This window comes from Taudactylus pleione, unplaced genomic scaffold (assembly GCF_031769625.1).
Source record: "Taudactylus pleione unplaced genomic scaffold, aTauple2 ptg000442l, whole genome shotgun sequence".
In the NCBI taxonomy this organism is placed as follows: Eukaryota; Metazoa; Chordata; class Amphibia; order Anura; family Myobatrachidae; genus Taudactylus; species Taudactylus pleione.
The window spans coordinates 6156750-6178127 of NW_028284844.1; positions in this window are offsets into that span (position 1 = coordinate 6156750).

Sequence of the window (21378 nt, forward strand, 5' to 3'; positions counted from 1 at the left end):
TTTTTCTTCAGGGGAATTTATTAAGAACTATTTGCTTTTAATTTTAATTAGCTGGCCAGCCACTCAGCAAATATTTGGTTATGACATCACAAGGGGGTGCAGAGGGCATAAGAGTTATTGGATTTCTTTGCTTTGGGTTCCAACTGCGAGATCAATGTCGCGTTGAAGTTTAACCGGCATTTCTTGAATTTCTTACCATTCCTTCTGGATAGATTTCTGCGTGTTACCTGTTAAGGTGCATACACACACAACGATTTTTTAACGATTATCGTTAAACGATATTGTTTAACGATAATCGTTTCTAAAAATCGTTCACTTTCTGAGTCAAACGATGAACGATAATTGTTCATGCGCGTTCACGTTTGTAGTTCAGTCAGACTTCTCAACTCAACGATTTTCATTAAGGGAACATGCAAAAGTCGTTTGTAGTTCAAAAAAATCGTTCATTACACTTTAAAAAATCTGACAGAAAATCGTTCATAAAATCGTTGGTAACAAAATCCTTGCGTGTGGTTGCAGCTTTACTTTTAAATTGCTATACATGATGGGGTAAATTTACTAAAGTGAGAGTTTTTAGAAGTGAGTTTTAGAAGAGATGTTGCCCATAGCAACCAATCAGATTCTAGCTATTATCTTCTAGAAGGTGCTAGTTAAATGTTAAGTAGAATCTGATTGGTTGCTATGGACAACATCACTTCTAAAAACTCTCACTTTAGTAAATTTACCCCGATGTGTATGTACTTTATAAAAAAATGTTTGTAACTTTCTTTTTAGCTAAGCATTGTACTCCTTTTGTAAATCAAGTATTCTTTAGCAGTTTATTTCATATATGCTCCAAAACCCAGTCTCTGAAGAGATTATTAGACCGCTAGGGCTACACTTTATCTATTACTGATTGCTATAAGCAGGAAGCAACCTGGCGAACTGTGCAATAGTCTGTGATGTCGAGGCTGCGCAATTGGAATAGCGGTTATCAGGGCTGGCGCTAGGCTTTGCTGCACCCAGCGTTGTCCTGTGTGGTGCCCCTTCCCTCCTTTGCTCCCTCCCCCTGAGAGTTTATCATCAAATAGCGCCGGGTGGGAGGGAGGGCTTTTCCTGCGCCCGCCGGATCCCATGGTGCTCTGGGCGACAGACCGGCTTGCCCGTGCCTAGAGCCGCTACTGGCTGTTATGCTATAATTGCTAGAAGCAGGGAACAGGCCAGCTAACTGAGGGGAGTAGTGTCACCGAGCCCGCGCAATTGTTATAGAGGTAGGGGACCGGTGGTCCCTTTTTGAGCAAGTACCATTGGTGGTGGCAGTAAAATAAGCAAGGTATTATTATTATTATTATTATCCTTTATATGGCGCCACAAGGGTTCCGCAGCGCCTTACATAATACATAAACACAGTACATAAACATATTCAAGTGACGGAACTGTGACCTGAAGCCAGAATTGCACCCCCTGCTCCCATTATAGATACACCATGCCAGGAACCAACTAGCCTACTGTACCAACTAGTCGCAAGCTGGCTCACCCTGCGAATATGTGTGCGCCCAGGGTTGGACTGGCCCACAGGGGTACAGGGGAAATCCCCGGTGGGCCCCATTTTCTGGGGGCCCACCCCCTCCTCTAGGTGTCATGTTCCAGACTATGCACTGAATTGTATATTGTTACTCTATTAGAGGGTCAGTTGCCTTGTAGAGCAGGACCACTGATAAACATAGGTTCTTGGTTTTCTTCTATAGAAACTACACCAAGATGTGCCTAATGGTTAGCCAAGCAACTGTGGTGGCTGGCCACACCCCCTTTGGTGGATGGCCACACCCTTTAAGCATGGGCCCCTATCACTGTATCCCCTGTGATGGCTGGCCACACCCCTTTTGGTGGATGACCACACCCTTTAAGCATGGGCCCCTATCACTGCATCCCCTGGTGGGCCCTTTATGCCACAGTCCGATACTGTGTGCGCCTATGCTGCACTTACGGTACCCCCAAGATTGCGGATCCCATCATGGGGCTTGCGGGTAATTGAATCGACCCCTATATCTTTGCAACATGGGTGTAAAGTAAACAAGAGTACATAGAGGAAATAAATGTTTACATCATGTGTTTAAAAGAGAAACCTAAATGCCGCAAATCAATCAAATTACAAATAAAAAAATAAAGATAAAAAATGACTAAATCCCTCTCCCCATTTCTGCATCCCAGCATTGACTCATACTGCTCATCCGGCGGAGAGCGGTCGTTTCAGCTGCTGCAAAACCTCTTGGGATCCTGAGAAGTAACCACCATTCTAGACTGGAAATAAATACATCATTGCAGAATATTTTACTTTATGCGCTTTTCATTTTTTTCTGTCCATCCTAAGGGTAACATGATATAAACAGGAAGGCAGATGTTTATGTCTTTTATTAACAATCTCATTGTTACTACATCTTTCCTAATGTTAATCTCTATCATGAATCTTATGTTCCTGATACTATGGGGCTCTATGTACTAAGCCTTGGAGAAAGATATAAAGTGGACGGAGATAAAGGGCCTGATTCAGACCTACTCGCGAGCGGCTGTCCGCTCGCAAGTGGGTCGATGTTCTGGACTGAGCATGCGCACAACGGAGGGAGCTCCGTCGTGCGCATGCGCCAGACGCGACGAGCGAAGGAAAGTCCTTCGCTCGTTGTGTCTGATCAAAGGGGGCGTGCTGTCGATGTTGATTGACAGCACGCCCCCTTTGGTAGGCGTGCCGGGGGCGTGCTTCCCTGACGGGGGCGTTCCCACGGGAACGCCTCCCGTCAGAAGCCGGCCCACTGACATCACTAGTGATGTCAGTGGGAGTGATTTTGGCTCTGATAGAGCCAAAATCACTCCGGAGCTTGCGGTTGAAAACCTCAACCGCAGGCTCCGGCTCGCAGTTTCGATGGTCGCGATGGTCAAGACCATCGCGGCCATCAAACTGCATGCTCGTATAGCCTGTGGGTGGTGACCCACAGCTATACGAGCGTCCAGGAGGACGCTCCATTTTCATGGAGGCCGGCCCTCATTCAGAGCGTGCGCTCTGCTCAGAGCGTACGGCTCTGAATGAGGGCCAAAGTACCAACCAATCAGCTCCTCTCTGTCACTTTTCAAACACAGCCAGTAAAGTGACAGTTAGGAACTAATTGGTTGATACTTTTGCTGGATGTACTAAAGGGTAGAATGCGGTAAAACCCCTAAAAAATTCAGTTTACGGGGGTTTTACCGCATTTCGCTATATGTACAAAGCATCAGAATGCAATACATTCCGGTGCTTTGTCCCAATGGGTAACGCCATCTTCAGGTGGCTTTACCCAATAGAAACCTATGGACTTCTTATCGGGACTCCCCGCGGCCTTATCTTCCCCCTAGCGGCCTTCTGCGCATGGGCAGAAGGACGCCAGAGGGACTTCTGGGTGTTTTCAGTTTCCAGCCACTATCTTTGGTTCTTTGACTGCTGAAGTCCATTCCATACTTGTCTACTTTTTTTGTACTGGACCGTCTGAAAGGTGTGTCATTAATTTCACGTGTGTGTGTGATTATGTGTGTGTGTGTGCACGCTTGTGTGCAAAAAATAACAGAGGTTCGAGTAGATCAGAGGGCATATAAACCACTAGGCAGGATTACGTGGAGTTAATAAAGTTATGTTGGGAGTGACAGTTTAATGATTGACAGGTGGTCACTCAGTAAGGATTGGTGAGTGTTGAGTTAAGGGGTGTGGTTAGTAGGAGTGTGGGTAGATCTGTAAAGTTATTCTGCCTCTTTTGAGCTTGATCTCCCACCCTCCCTCCCAAAATTTTCCTTCTATGTCTTGTGTCGGCTTTATTTCAATGGCGAAAAAGAATGGCAGTCTATATAAAGCGTCCACCTTGCTGCAGTAATTGGCGGTGCAGACTTTGTTGTTTTTAAAATAGCTAAAAACTGTAAAAAAAAGTTGTTTAAAAAATCAGCGTGGGGACCTCTCCCCCCAAATGATAACCAGCCCTGGGCCTCTAAGCTAGGGCTAGTATTGAAAAATAGGGAATGGTGTGGGGTCCCCCTGCCATAATTTCGACCAGGGCTAGAATCTCTAGGGAATTGTGGTCTCCCTTCCCCAAGGGCAACCAGCCCTGGGGCCGCGCTGATTTGTCAGTTTCCGGTAGTTTCCACGCTATGACCATTCAGCGCAGACGCATTCATTCCTATGGAGAGTGTCCCAAGTGACCTCTTATTCGCAATGGGGCTCTGGGAGGAGCAGTAGTGGCATTTTTTTTCTTTTGCCAAGAATCGGGGATGCTACAGGCACCGAAGAAGTCGTGAACCCCTTCATTTTTATTTGATAAAATAATAAAAGTTCCATTTGGTGGCGGATTCCATCGGGAGTGTCTAATCCAACGTGTTTTAGATGGAAAATGACTCAGAAAACTTTAGTAAATACTGTTAAAATCCACCAACGATGGCAAACCAGCTGCTTAGTAAATTTATCCCGAGGACAGCGTTGGACCAACCAGGCCGCATCAGGGAGCTAAATAGACTCTTCAGGGAGTCTAAAAAATGTTTTTAAAAAGTGTTTTGTTTTGGTTTTTTTACACATATATTAGAGCATCAAATATGTGAAATTGTGTAAGAAAAAGCAGGTTATATTCTAGTGACCCAGGCCTACACACCTGGCTGTCCTCCTCCCCTCAATGCTACCTCCAGCTTTCATTTTGATGTCTTTTGCTGAGTGAAACCGCTCTGAAAACCACGTGTTCCAGAGCAGCACTGTGAGTGTGGTGGATAGCAGCGCTTACTGCATTGGGCGCATTTTACACATAACTGGGGAAAACACACGTCTGACACTGTGAGTGACGTTCACTTTTGAGAAACAGCATAAAACAGATGAAAAACAAAACTGGGACAGCGGAACATGTCGATGCCTCAGGGGGTCTTCAAGGAAAGTGGAAGAAAGTTTTGCAGAACAAGCTGCAGAAACTTGTTTCTACAATGACTTGTCTGGCGAGAGATTGATACATGACTACTGGCTGTTACTATGTTACAGGGAAAGTACAATGCACAGGAAAGCAACCTGGTGTCACAGGACTCCTAACCTGGGGTAAAGGAAGATTAAAGAGGTTTAGGGGTCTATGGCCCTGATTCAGAGCCGCTCGTAAGCGGCCGCTCGTTTGTTCTGACCGATGTTCGCACATCTGCGCATGCGTACGGATTTTAATACGCATGCGCGAAGGAGTCAGTGCGGCCGAAAACCGTTTGTTCGCTATATAGCGAATGCCTGCTATTTTGAGTGACAGAAGGAGGCGTATGTGGGTGGTAACAGGGGAAGGTGCTTGAAAACAGGGGAGTGGAATTAGAACGCAGGCGTGCTTAAAGGTCAAAACGGGCGTTTTAAGGGAGTGCATAATTAATACAGCAGCGTCATTGACCACGTCACTGGGTTATTTTTTACTCAGAACTGCTCGCAAAATAGCGGTTGAAAAAACCAGCCACAAGAATAGCGAGCAGTTCATACACTGTTCGATGTACTCGAATAATCTAATAAATAGCGGACATGACGTATGGTGCATGCGGCAAGGGGGCGTATTTTTCAAAATTACAACCGCAAGTTTTGCTCGCTCGTTCAGACTTAGAGGCGTGGTTCGTTTGGGCCCCCACAAAACAAGCTGGCAATTAATCTGTCCCTGCACAAACTGGCTCTACGGAGGCAAGATGTCGTCCTCATCCTCCTCATCCACCGATTCCTCACCCTCTTCAATGTTGTGTACATCCTCATCCTCACAGAGTATTAATTCGTCCCCCCTGGAATCCACAACCACAGGTCCCTCTGTACGTTCTGGAGGCTGGTCTCCCTGGAAGAGTTGATAATTCATTTTATCTTCTCCACATTTTGTGGAAGCAACCTCCTACGCCTTTCGCTGACAAGGTTCCCGGCTGCACTAAACACTCTTTCGGAGTACACACTGGAGGGGGGGCAACTGAGGTAAAATAGAGCCAGTTTGTACAGGGACCTCCAAATTGCTTCTTTTTCCTGCCAGTACAGGTACGGACTGTCTGACATGCCTACTTGGATGCTGTCACCGATGTAATCCTTTAACAGACAGACGCACGCTTGTCGCTGCTGCTTTGAGGATGCAAGTGCGGCTACAGCCCACACAATTCACAAAGACAGAAAAAAGAAGAATATTTTTATTGTTTGTGTAGCACACTTTGAGGGTGTCACCACCCTTTAACAGACAGACGCACGCTTGTCGCTGCTGCTTTGAGGATGCAAGTGCGGCTACATCGCACACAAGTCACAAACACATTAAAAAAATAGTTTTTTATTTTTTGGAGCACTTTGAGAGTTACACCACCCTTTAACAGACAGACGCACGCTTGTCGCTGCTGCTTTGAGGATGCAAGTGCGGCTACAGCCCACACAATTCACAAAGACAGAAAAAAAAAGAACAATATTTTTATTGTTTGTGTAGCACACTTTGAGGGTGTCACCACCCTTTAACAGACAGACGCACGCTTGTCGCTGCTGCTTTAAGGATGCAGGTGCGGCTACAGCCCACACATTTCACAAAGACAGGAAAAAAAAGAACAATATTTTTATTGTTTGTGTAGCACACTTTGAGGGTGTCACCACCCTTTAACAGACAGACGCACGCTTGTCGCTGCTGCTTTAAGGATGCAGGTGCGGCTACAGCCCACACATTTCACAAAGACAGAAAAAAAAAGAACAATATTTTTATTGTTTGTGTAGCACACTTTGAGGGTGTCACCACCCTTTAACAGACAGACGCACGCTTGTCGCTGCTGCTTTGAGGATGCAAGTGCAGCTACAGCCCACACAATTCACAAAGACAGAAAAAAAAAGAATATTTTTATTGTTTGTGTAGCACACTTTGAGGGTGTCACCACCCTTCAACAGACAGACGCACGCTTGTCGCTGCTGCTTTGAGGATGCAGGTGGAATCTAGACGGGATTTGGAACCGGGGACACACTACCTCCATCAATTGTCTAAATCCCACTGCACTAATGGCGGATACCGGACGCACGTCTAACACCAACATAGCAGTCAAGGCCTCAGTTATACGTTTTGCTTCAGGATGACTGCTGTCGTACTTCATCCTCATCGCTAGGGACTGTTGGAGGGTCAATTGTTTAGTAAAAGTAGTGATATTCCTACTTCCTCTCTGGGATGATGAACAACTCCCAGCAGCAGCAACAGCACTAGGAGGAAGTGGTTCTTGATCTTTCCCTATTTTATTTTTATCGGAGAAAGTTTGGTCCTCCATTTATGTTATATTGATATATACGTGCGGCTAAAGCGCACACAAACACAGAAAATATTTTTTTATTTTTACTGGAGAGTAGTGCACTTTGTGGGTTACACCACCCTTTAAGAAATGAGCCAGACGGCTCTTTACTTATGGGACACAGGCGCACGCTTGGCGCTGCTCCTTTGTTGATGCACGTGCAGCCACAGTGCACACAATTCACAAACACAGAAAATATATATTTTTTTGGTTTGGACTGGAGTGTACTTTGGGGGTTACAGCACCCTTTAACGGTCAAGCCAGCCGGCCCTTTACTTATGACACAGGCGCACGCTTGGCACTACTTTGTTGATGCACGTGCGGCTACTGCGCACACAATTCACAAACACAGAAAATAATTTTTTTTTTGGTTTGGACTGGAGTGTACTTTGGGGGTTACAGCAACCTTTAACGGTCAAGCCAGCCGGCCCTTTACTTATGACACAGGCGCACGCTTGGCACTACTTTGTTGATGCACGTGCAGCTACTGCGCACACAATTCACAAACACAGAAAATATTTTTTTTTTTGGTTTGGACTGGAGTGTACTTTGGGGGTTACAGCACCCTTTAACGGTCAAGCCAGCCGGCCCTTTACTTATGACACAGGCACACGCTTGGCACTACTTTGTTGATGCACGTGCGGCTACTGCGCACACAATTCACAAACACAGAAAATTATTTTTTTTTTGGTTTGGACTGGAGTGTACTTTGGGGGTTACAGCACACTTTAACGGTCAAGCCAGCCGGCCCTTTACTTATGACACAGGCGCACGCTTGGCACTACTTTGTTGATGCACGTGCGGCTACTGCGCACACAATTCACAAACACAGAAAATTATTTTTTTTTTGGTTTGGACTGGAGTGTACTTTGGGGGTTACAGCACCCTTTAACGGTCAAGCCAGCCGGCCCTTTACTTATGACACAGGCGCACGCTTGGCACTACTTTGTTGATGCACGTGCGGCTACTGCGCACACAATTCACAAACACAGAAAATAATTTTTTTTTTGGTTTGGACTGGAGTGTACTTTGGGGGTTACAGCACCCTTTAACGGTCAAGCCAGCCGGCCCTTTACTTATGACACAGGCGCACGCTTGGCACTACTTTGTTGATGCACGTGCGGCTACTGCGCACACAATTCACAAACACAGAAAATAATTTTTTTTTTGGTTTGGACTGGAGTGTACTTTGGGGGTTACAGCACCCTTTAACGGTCAAGCCAGCTGGCCCTTTACTTATGACACAGGCGCACGCTTGGCACTACTTTGTTGATGCACGTTCGGCTACTGCGCACACAATTCAGAAACACAGAAAATAATTTTTTTTTTGGTTTGGACTGGAGTGTACTTTGGGGGTTACAGCACCCATTAACGGTCAAGCCAGCCGGCCCTTTACTTATGACACAGGCGCACGCTTGGCACTACTTTGTTGATGCACGTGCGGCTACTGCGCACACAATTCACAAACACAGAAAATAATATTTTTTTGGTTTGGACTGGAGTGTACTTTGGGGGTTACAGCACCCTTTAACGGTCAAGCCAGCCGGCCCTTTACTTATGACACAGGCGCACGCTTGGCACTACTTTGTTGATGCACGTGCGGCTACTGCGCACACAATTCACAAACACAGAAAATAATTTTTTTTTTGGTTTGGACTGGAGTGTACTTTGGGGGTTACAGCACCCTTTAACGGTCAAGCCAGCCGGCCCTTTACTTATGACACAGGCACACGCTTGGCACTACTTTGTTGATGCACGTGCGGCTACTGCGCACACAATTCACAAACACAGAAAATAATTTTTTTTTTGGTTTGGACTGGAGTGTACTTTGGGGGTTACAGCACACTTTAACGGTCAAGCCAGCCGGCCCTTTACTTATGACACAGGCGCACGCTTGGCACTACTTTGTTGATGCACGTGCGGCTACTGCGCACACAATTCACAAACACAGAAAATAATATTTTTTTTGGTTTGGACTGGAGTGTACTTTGGGGGTTACAGCACCCTTTAACGGTCAAGCCAGCCGGCCCTTTACTTATGACACAGGCGCACGCTTGGCACTACTTTGTTGATGCACGTGCGGCTACTGCGCACACAATTCACAAACACAGAAAATAATTTTTTTTTTGGTTTGGACTGGAGTGTACTTTGGGGGTTACAGCACCCTTTAACGGTCAAGCCAGCCGGCCCTTTACTTATGACACAGGCGCACGCTTGGCACTACTTTGTTGATGCACGTGCGGCTACTGCGCACACAATTCACAAACACAGAAAAAAATTTTTTTTTTGGTTTGGACTGGAGTGTACTTTGGGGGTTACAGCACCCTTTAACGGTCAAGCCAGCCGGCCCTTTACTTATGAGACAGGCGCACGCTTGGCACTACTTTGTTGATGCACGTGCGGCTACTGCGCACACAATTCACAAACACAGAAAATAATTTTTTTTTTGGTTTGGACTGGAGTGTACTTTGGGGGTTACAGCACCCTTTAACGGTCAAGCCAGCCGGCCCTTTACTTATGACACAGGCACACGCTTGGCACTACTTTGTTGATGCACGTGCGGCTGCTGCGCACACAATTCACAAACACAGAAAATAATTTTTTTTTTGGTTTGGACTGGAGTGTACTTTGGGGGTTACAGCACCCTTTAACGGTCAAGCCAGCCGGCCCTTTACTTATGACACAGGCGCACGCTTGGCACTACTTTGTTGATGCACATGCGGCTACTGCGCACACAATTCACAAACACAGAAAATAATTTTTTTTTTGGTTTGGACTGGAGTGTACTTTGGGGGTTACAGCACCCTTTAACGGTCAAGCCAGCCGGCCCTTTACTTATGACACAGGCGCACGCTTGGCACTACTTTGTTGATGCACGTGCGGCTACTGCGCACACAATTCACAAACACAGAAAATTATTTTTTTTTTGGTTTGGACTGGAGTGTACTTTGGGGGTTACAGCACCCTTTAACGGTCAAGCCAGCCGGCCCTTTACTTATGACACAGGCGCACGCTTGGCACTACTTTGTTGATGCACGTGCAGCTACTGCGCACACAATTCACAAACACAGAAAATAATTTTTTTTTTGGTTTGGACTGGAGTGTACTTTGGGGGTTACAGCACCCTTTAACGGTCAAGCCAGCCGGCCCTTTACTTATGACACAGGCGCACGCTTGGCACTACTTTGTTGATGCACGTGCGGCTACTGCGCACACAATTCACAAACACAGAAAATAATTTTTTTTTTGGTTTGGACTGGAGTGTACTTTCGGGGGTTACAGCACCCTTAACGGTCAAGCCAGCCGGCCCTTTACTTATGACACAGGCGCACGCTTGGCACTACTTTGTTGATGCACGTGCGGCTACTGCGCACACAATTCACAAACACAGAAAATAATTTTTTTTTGGTTTGGATTGGAGTGTACTTTCGGGGGTTACAGCACCCTTTAACGGTCAAGCCAGCCGGCCCTTTACTTATGACACAGGCGCACGCTTGGCACTACTTTGTTGATGCACGTGCGGCTACTGCGCACACAATTCACAAACACAGAAAATATATTATTTTTTTAGCACTTGGGGGGAGCACCCCTGATGGACAGAGCACCCCCTGGACAACACTACAGCACCCCGTTAGGACTGGGACACTGCACAGGACTTTGGAGTGGACACAGCCCCTATGGAGAACTGACTGCACAACACAGTCCAGCCAACCCCTATGGACTTTGAAGTAGTGGACACAGCCCCTATTAACAACAGCAGCACAGCACAACACAGCCAGCCCCTATGGACTTTGAAGTAGTGGACAACAGCAGCACTACACTACACAGCCCTAACTCCCACCCTCCCTCTTCACTGTCCACAGCCGAGTGAGAAAATGGCGCCGACGCGGGTACCTTATATAGGATCCAAAACCCGCGAGACTCGGAAGGCGGGATGATGACGTTTTGCCTCGATTTCAGATCCGAGTCAGGCGGGAAAAGTCGAGCCTGACTCGGATCGGACTCGGATCGGGGGGGCTCGGGGGGGTTCGGATTTCAGAAATCCGAACCCGCTCACCCCTACTTTAAATGCCAAGCTAGAAAATATATTTACTGAGCAAGGTATGTGTATTACCAGGGGCATCGAAAGGGGGGGAAGAAGTGGGTACTACTTATCCAGGCCCGGGCTGGCTGGAGAGGCCCGGGTCAGTAGAACATCGGGCAGTGAGTGTGAGGAGACTGCTGCTACTCAGTGGCAGCAGTCTCTCTCCCTAGCACAGGCAGCTGTGCGCTGGGCTGTGGAGGGTCAAGGAAGGCAGTGGCCACTGATCTACAGTAATCTCCTCTCTCTCTCTGCCAGTGTTCCGGAATCTAATTCTCCGTACATAAGGGCCCCACTGTATACGTAAAGAAGCACTGTTCTCTTCTGCTGCAAGAGTGGCATAGGGTGAATTGGAATAACGTTAATTGCGCTGCTGCATTGCCAACGCAATCTAAGGTGTCATTGCAGAGATAAACGCAAATGCATTCACATTGCATGCGTGGAACTAAGGACCTTATTCAGACACACAAAATATGTCCGCAATGAAAATTGCATCTTTGCAAGCTATTCAGTCAGTCACTTAAGCAAGCCTCATGCAGCGACCCATTCCCTTTGTCGTACCTGTGGTGCGACTGGAAGACAACTGGGGGCGTGGCTTCACTGTGACTTCTGAAATTGCTTAAAATCACAGTATACAATGCAAACGCAGTACAGTGAGTGGTCGGATAGAGCAGATAATAAATACCCCAAGCGGATTGGAACATGGACAATGAGGAGAATAGAAGACACAAATAGGAAATGTTATTTTATTTAGTGCCAACATTTAAAAATGTAAGTATAGCAAAGGGATGGACATCGGAAGCCCGTCATCGAATGGTTGCCGGTCTTTCAACATCAAACGCGGCAATGCGATGGCAACTAGTCATCACATCGCAACCAAGAGATAGTATAACCATCGCGATGGTTATACTTCTGGCCAAAAAGAGGCGGATCTGCTGCAAAAATGGGTGGAGCCTCGCAGCCCCCGTCCATGTCACTGTGTGGGCGTGCCTAGCACTTTCCGAGATGCTGGGCTGCCTCCAGGCTCCACCTACGCTGAGGATAGATGACGTGCGCATGTGTAAAATCATTTTCATAACACTGTAAACTTTCTATCGTCAGATGATAGATGTGACCCATAAACTTAAACTATACTTAACTAAAATAAACACACGAGACCAAGTTATGCCGTTTAAAAAATAAGTGGTCAGCTTTATTTGGTTACAAGGTAGGTATGGTGGCAGGAGAAAGAACGGCAAACAACCAGCGTCCACTAGTCTTAGGGAAAAACGATATCACAACTAGTGAGGGCCAAATTTCCCAGACAAGGGCAAGTGTGATCTTAAAACTTGCAAGGGCCAATTATCCCTTTCAAGTGATGCGGCCTCCGACACCCATGCCAATGCACCATTCATCCTGCTCGGTCGAGAGGTGCTGATGACCCAAATAGGGTGAAATCAGCCTATCAGTATATTGAAGGGGTGCGCACCGCTATTACTGCCGCAAGATGGACGCTTCAATATTGCCTGTCTTCCCCTGCTATGAAATAAAGCCGACACAAGATTCAATAGTGGAGGGAAGGTGGGAGATCAAAGTCAAAGAGGAAGATTTACAACAGTAGATTCCCCACACCCTCTCACATAACATGTCCCCTAACCTCTCATCCTATCACCACACCCTCTCTCATAACACGCCCCTAACCTCTCATCCTATAACCACACCCTCTCACAAAACACGCCCCCTAACCTCTCATCCTATCACCACACTCTCTCACATAACACGCCCCCTAACCTCTCATCCTATCACCACACCCTCTCACATAACACGCCCCCTAACCTCTCATCCTATCACCACACCCTCTCACATAACACGCCCCCTAACCTCTCATCCTATCACACCCTCTCACATAACACGCCCCTAACCACTCATCGTATCACCGCACACCCTCCCACATAACACGCCCCCTAACCTCTCATCCTATCACCGCACCCTCTCACATAACACGCCCCCTAACCTCTCATCCTATCACCACACCCTCTGACATAACACGCCCCCTAACCTCTCGCCCTATCACCACACCCTCTCACATAACACACCCCTAACCTCTCATCCTATCACCGCACACCCTCTCACATAACACGCCCCCTAACCTCTCATCCTATCACCGCACCCTCTCAGATAACACGCCCCCTAACCTCTCATCCTATCACCACACCCTCTCACATAACACGCTCCCTAACCTCTCGCCCTATCACCACACCCTCTCACATAACACACCCCCTAACCTCTCATCCTATCACATCTGCCGACCCACTGTCAAACAAACACCAACACCCTTAACTTTATTAACCCCTCTATCCCTGACTAGAAGTTTATGTGCCCTCGGTTCTAGCCCAAACCTCCATTATATTTGTAGCAGTTTAAGAGGTGTCTTTTCACCATGTGCAACCAATAGCATGCATTCATTATTATCAATGTTACACTTACACCAGGGTCAGAGCACACACATCTCAGACCCTACCAGGAGGACGCTTCTCAGACTTTTTGGCAGCCATTTTCATTGTATTATGCAACTACGCCCCTCCATAATGCAACTACACGCCCACATAATGCCTTTACTGTACTTTTGTCTGGGACAACATGCCCAATTCTCGCCCTATTCCAGCCCCGATGTACACAGTCATAGGCCAGGTTCACAGCGGAGAAAAGACGACAATCTCTGAATATTTGCGCCTGTTCTTTGCTAATGTAAATCACGTTTTCCATCTGACTCTGAATAAGGACCTAAATGTCTACATACGAGTGTGCGCAGTTAGACGTATCTGTGCAACCACCCGTATGCATATGACTGGGCTGTTAGTATGAATTTATCATAAAGTCAGGCCACTTTACTCTACAGTAGACCAGCACGGTAAAATGAATATTTCATGGCAGGAAAAAGTGGACCTATTTTTGAGAGGGGACTGGAGTTTCCGCTTCACTAATGAATAATTCCACCCAAAATTAAAAATAAAAAAAGCAAAAGTTTTTCCCAACAGGTTACAACCAGATAGCAATGATCTGCTGTCTGGATTTACGAACATGCCCTGGGGATTTTGCTCCATTCATATAACTCTGTGGCTTCCTGCTGCCTCCATTCCCCTCCTAACATCATGTCACTGCCCTGTCACATGCAGCCCTGTCCTCACTAACACATCACTCATCTCCTGATACACTCTGTGCTGCTGGGGACCCTGCTCCTTCCACTACATAACTCTCAGTCTGTGGCTTCCTGCTGCCTCCACTCCCCTTCTCACATCATGTCACTGTCCCTGTCACATGCAGCCCTGTCCTCACTAACACATCACTCACCTCCTGATATACTCTGTGCTGCTAGGTGACCCTCCTTCTTGTACTACATATCTCTCAATCTGTGGCTTCCAGGTTTCATCCATTCCCCTGTCAAATGCAGTCCTTGCTAACACAATCACACAAGTGGCCCACAAGAGTAGCACACTCATCTTCTGAAATACTTTGTTCTGCTGTGGACATTCAGATAATGTGAGTAACTTCAGATTTTTCGTTTCACGTCCATTTCAAAACCGCTTCTTGGACAAGTAGGCGATGAAGAGTAACATTTATGACAATAAAGTGCTCAAACTTTTGTTAAATGAATGATATTAATGACTGGATTACTTACCTTATTATTTTCATGCTTGACAATCACCTTCGGGTCACTAATGTGGTGATATCGAGCCAATATACAGTATGGTGGATAGTGACGCTGTAGGTGTGGCCATCACATCACATACACTTGTTTCTAGGTACATGCAGATTAAGTAATATTGGGCCTGATTCAGCAAGAAACACTGATGCTAAGACGTACGCAATCGGCCGATTGTTGCGTACTGCGCACGCGTATGCATCATAGTGAGCAAACTAGCTATTGCGATCACAGAGGCTACGCAGACCCATGGCAGAGTGATTGACAGGAAGTGCCGTTTGTGGGTGGTGACGGGGGTGGTGGTTGGGCGAACGCAGGCGTGCCAGTGCGTTGGGACGGCGTTGCAGGGGTGTGCATAAATAATCCAGTGTGATACTATACACAGCCTGAGGCCTCATAGGGTGCGCTGAAGTCAGCAATTCCTGAGTTTAGGTCTGACCTGCCTTAACTGTGCGTATGGGTCCGATGTTACTCGATGTTACCGATTGTTTTGCTATGGTGCCCTAGTATACGGATGTAAGGGGAAGTGGGCGTCCTTATGTCAGGCTGTGATCGCAATGCGAATACAAACATTTACATATCACCGCTGATATTAGCAACTGCGTTGCGTGCGTAAAAGCAGAATAGCGATCCATACTGATTCAGACCTATTGTTTGGAAGTTAATGAAATTTTAGTATAAAGGCCCACATACATCAGAGATTCATTGCAGCAATCGTGCAATTTGCAATCGATTGTTATAAAAATCTTTCCCTTTTTCAGTCGATTGCAGAATTGCCACAATCGATTGAAAAAGGGAAAGATTTTTATACACAATCGATTGCAAACTGCACGATTGCTGCAATCAATTGCTGATGTATGGGGGCTTTAAATGTTAAACCTATAACTTTTTTCTCCTGCAAGAACTTGGGTCTTGTCACTGAGTCTTATGAGATATTTGTTGGTAACTTTGATTTATAATAAACTCTACTGAATCCCAAACCATGAAAGACCCTATTTAAGGCAACTTAGGGGGACACAACCAGTGATGGCGAATTTATGAGCCTATTCTGTGTTTATTTACTTGCTTTGAACAGGCCCTTAAAGTAACCACTAAACCGAGAGGAGAAGGAGGGAAAATCATTACAATCCAGTGAAATAAGTTGGACCGATGCCAGGAATAACTTTTCACACCAGAAGCCACATTACAATGCACCTGTACAAATAACATGCAACATGTAAGTGCTCTGTGATATATGTCCTGTATTCATAACTAAAAAAAAAAAAAAAACCTAATAACCTTGTACAGTAAATCAGTGAGAGTTGTTTATGAAAATGCAAACATGCATGGTTTGTGGGCCAAAAGGTCAGCATCTGCTAGAGTTCAAAGGTTTGTGGCATCTGATGTAGGGCGATTTATCGGAGGATAGGGCCTGTGTGCAGGCTCTGGGCCTAATTCAGACCCGCGAGCGAGCGGGTCGATGGTGCCCTAATGCGCATGCGCACGACGGAGGGAGCTCCGTCGTGCGCATGCGTGAGACCCGCATAGCAACAGCCAAGCTGTCGCTATGGGTCTCGCACCAAAGGGGGCGTGCTGTCGATGGTGAGTGACAGCACGCCCCCTATGGTGGGCGTGCCGGGGGCGTTGCTGCCCAGACGGAGGCGTTCCCATGGGAACGCCTACCATCTGGGTCCGGCCCCACTGACATCACTAGTGATATCAGTGGGAGTGATTTTGGCTCTGATAGAGCCAAAAGTACTCCTGGGCTTGCAGCAGCGAGACCCTACCGCAGGGTCTCGTCGCAAGCCCGATGGTCGCTATGGTAATGACCATCGCGACCATCTTTTTGGCCGCTCGCATAAGCTGTGGGTGGTCACCCACAGGTATGCGAGCGACCAGGAGGCCGCTCCATTTTTAGGTAGGAGGGCCCTGATTCAGAGCGAGCGCTCTGGTCAGAGCGTCCAGCTCTGAATCAGGCCCTCTGTGCGGGCCCCTTCCTCTCTGCCTTTATTCCAGAGTCTACTGTGGATGTGCAGGTCTCCGGGAACATGGGACCTCATTCAGAGGCGGTCGTTAGTTGCAAGCTAACGACCGCCTCCTTGTCGAGCGCTAAGCTGTGGGTTAACTCCCACAGCTCTGTCAACCGACATGGGCGATGGTTGGGTCTGGGCACTCGTAAGCCCCAGGGAGCTTCCTGCTCTGATCGAGCAGGAAGCTTCCCACTGACATCAGCAATGATGTCAGTGGGGCCGCCCCCAAACGGCAAACGTTCCGGCGGGAACGCCTCCATTTGGGCAGACACACCCCCTGCCCGCCTCCCAAACGGGGCGAGCTGTCACTCACCATCGACAGCTCGGCCCGTCTGCTGCGAGACCCCTAGCGACGGAGCATGCCCAGTAGGGCAACATCGAGTCGGTTGCGAGCGCTCAGCGCTTGCGACCGACTCTGAATGACCCTGATGGTGCCTGCACTGTTACCAGTGACTTCTCTACTGCACATGAGCAAATCACCGGGAAAATGGCGACAGCACCATTTTCCTGGTGATTTCTGCTACTCTGCAGGAGATCAGGGGTCCCACTTGCTAGTTGTGGATTAGGCGTATGAGGGAGACGACTTTTGCACAGAGGTAGAAACATTTTATTTTATCTTGTGGGTCGAAATCATTTGAATGAGATAATGGGGTGGGTGGATCTCTTTAGCGAGTTCTGGCATTCAGCGCATTCGCAGATGTGAATTTACGATTTTTTGCGTTTGTCAGTCCTATTCTGATTTGGATGGATCTTTGCCGAATCTGTCTTTCTATGAAATTGGCATTTTGAGGTGGGAACTTTGCACGACAATGCGATGGTGCAGATCTGTACCAATGTCGAAGGCGTGTAGCTAGAGGTCCGTGCTATTCCGAGCCGTGCTTACAGAGGAGAGAAACCTTTTCAGAGGGATCTCTTGCAGCTATCATATAGAGGATATTATTTCACGGTAGGGCGCAGAGGGTCTGATTCAGAGCCGGACGCTATTTGCGGATGGTATTTCCAAAAAAGGGGCCGGCTATTTAAATTGAGCGCTCGCTCTTTGCGGTTTGTTGACGCCTCTATGTCTGAGCGAGAGAGCGAAAAATGCGCTCACTATTTTGTAAAGACGCCCCTTTGCCGTTCGCAACACACGTCATCTCCGGTATTAGATTAATCGGGTACATCGAAAGGCATCTGAACTGCTCGCAGTGCTTGTGGTAGGTTTTTCTTACTGCTATCACTGCGAGCAGTTCAGGCTAAAAGACAACCAAGTGACGTTGTCGATGACGCTCCTTTACTAATTATGCACTCCCATTAAACGCCCTTTTGACAGTTTGGCATGCCTGCCTTCGGATCTCCACTCCCCCGTTTTCAAGCACCTTCCACTGTTACCACCCACAAACGGTACATTCTGTCAATCCAATTAGCAGCCCCTCGCTGTTTTGAGTGCGCACGATTTCCGACCGCAATGACTGGTTTGCGCATGTGCACTACGACCCATACGCATGCACAGTTGTGCGAACATCGCTCAGAGCGAACGAGCGGCCGCTTACGAGCGGCTCTGAATCAGGCCGAGTTCCAGCTTTATTTGCCCTTTAATACAGAATAGCGACATTGCATACAAAAAAAGTCTTGACACGTGTTTATCTAAACTAACGCCAGAGGCCTCACCTGAGTCCGAATTGTGAATTAAATTTTAGTACAGTATAATGATTTAGCCCTAATTATTGCTAATGATGATATTTTAGCGATGAATAAAATGGCTTCACTTTCATTTCAAGAGCTGTACATTTCCATAACCTTACATTTTATTTACACTAACTCCCTGAGCCAACCGTATGCATTTTCAATAGATCTGGATTACCGTGACGCGGGCAAAATCATAGCTAAATATAACTTTTATAAATTGCTTCCTTCTTTTTTTATTTTTACATTAACATTCCAAACCCCCAATATTATCTTAACAAAATGATGTCGGGAGGTATCCGATGGCTTCCGTCTTATAACTGTTAGTTTCCTGCTTCCAGCTGATTCATGTGTGGAAGGATCACCGTGTCCTGAGGAAGGTTTAAAATAACAACCAAATTCAAAAGTAATTCCTCTACTGTTCCCTCAAATTATGATTCCAGACTGTGTGGAGCAAAAATCACACGTAAAGGAGTTTTTGTAACTTTGAAATGGGAAAATGCTAATTGGTTCTGATGACTACCAGAAGCCTCCTGTGTTTACAGTGAACTGATTTCGGTCACCTGAGGGTAGAGAATAAAGTATTACCAATATGAAGAGGTGGACGCAAAAGATCCGCAATAGGAAGAATAATTGGAGTCCTTAGAACACTCAGTGGCCTCTTCATTACAGTCATGTGCGGTGAGGTCAGTGTTTGGGGAGGCACACATGGAGATGGGTCTGAGTGCTGGGAGCCTGTCTTACCCCCCTATTCACTGTAACTCTCCCCTCACTACACTAAGCTGCAGTGTCCATTGATTCTCCTACCTGCATCACTGTGTCTTCTCTTGCTGCTGCTGAGTTCCAATCTCTAAACACTGCAGTGCACTTCCTGATCACATGACACATCTAAGGTGTCCATCAGTGCTCAAGGCACGCCCCCATACTCAGAGACATGGCTCTATTAGCTCTCTTTCTGTGCAGCTTACTGCCTGTGGTGTGGCCCCACCCCCCAGCTCTGCAAGCAGTGTCTGACTATACTAGGGGTGGGCAATAAGCCTGAGCTGTTGCTGCCTCATCTCTCGTCTCCCTGCAGTCCCAGGGAGCTCCACAAAGCTGGTGAGTGTTAACTATAAAAATGATTGCAAGAAACAAAGAAGATGTTTATAAGTTATAAACAGTGGCGGCTCCAGAGGTGGGGCTGCAGCATCGGCATACTGGGCAGTCCCGGCAGTGGTAAGTAATGCTGCGTATACACTTTAGGATCTGTACCATCAAAGACTTGAAAGATATCTTTCAGTGAAGTTATCCTGCAACATCTCTGAACAGGCAAAGTTGACAATATCGTGCAAGTTGGCCTGCATGTACGAACGATCATAGATATCGTTATCGTTCATGCGGGAACGCGCACCATTGGTTGTTCACTCCATAAAAGTGAACGATATATCGTTGAACGATATAATCATCGTTCATAGATATCGTACCGTGTCTACGCACTTTATCTCAGCCACTTCAGTAGCAGCATGCTTGCCTACTTTTGAAAACTAGATTCAGGGAGACTATAGTTGGTATTAGAATGCACTGCACTGCGTTATGTCATGCTCCACCCAAAGGGTGTGTCTAGCTCCACATGTGGCATACTTTTCCTGCTCGTCAGGGAGACTCCCTGAAATAGTAGCAAACTCCCTGACCCTAAAGAGTCTAGCAATCTCCCTGAGGTGGCAGATGAAAATTAAAGTATTAGGTGCAGCATGCTGGCAGTGGGGGTTTTTGTATGGGTGGCATGCACCGTCGCCAAAAATCGGTAATTTACGCTATCGGTATTGCGTCCAAGTCAGAATTGGTCCCAGTATGTAACACTGGGTGTCGCGACCAAAATGAGTATCTGACAAAGCATTTTTAACACCTCCACTGTTTGGGCACACAGGAGGTGGTGTAAACCTATACATAAACATGGGGCAGTGCCAGCCTATACACATAGAGGAAAGTGCCAGCCTATATACACAGGGTGCAGTGCCAACCTATGGAGCTGCTGCGGGTTGAACCACAGACACTCACCCTGGGACCGTGCACTTCTCCTCCAGTCGTTCCTCCAAGCTCCCAGCCGCCTCCTCCCTGTCTCTCTCCCCGCTAGAGTTCTTCTCTGTAGCATCTTAGTCAAAGCCACCCTGAAGCTCTGCACAGGGATGACCCTATAGATGACCTTCTGAAGATTCCCTATCTGCATTGAAGGTCGTGCATAATCCCAGGGCAAGTAGGTTTAGATAAAGAGGAGAAAATTGGAACCACTCAAAAACAACAGGAAGGGAAATCCCGGTCATACCCGTAGTTCACAACGTTTCCTAATAAGTCAAACTATTTGGAGATCCAAAAATGACGGTCTTCTAAAAATGAATAACTCTAACAGACCCATTTGCATAGAATTAATAGCTGGTGGGTTTATTTAGAAAAATGTAGACCACCACTCCTTTCTTTAAAAACAAAACAAATAATACTAAAGGAATCCATAGAAAGCTGTAGTGTGGTGCAGTCACATGAGTGACATTGAGAAGAAAGCTGTAGTGTGGTGCAGTCACATGAGTGACATTGAGAAGAAAGCTGTAGTGTGGTGCAGTCACATGAGTGACATAGAGGAGAAAGCTGTAGTGTGGTGCAGTCACATGAGTGACATAGAGGAGAAAGCTGTAGTG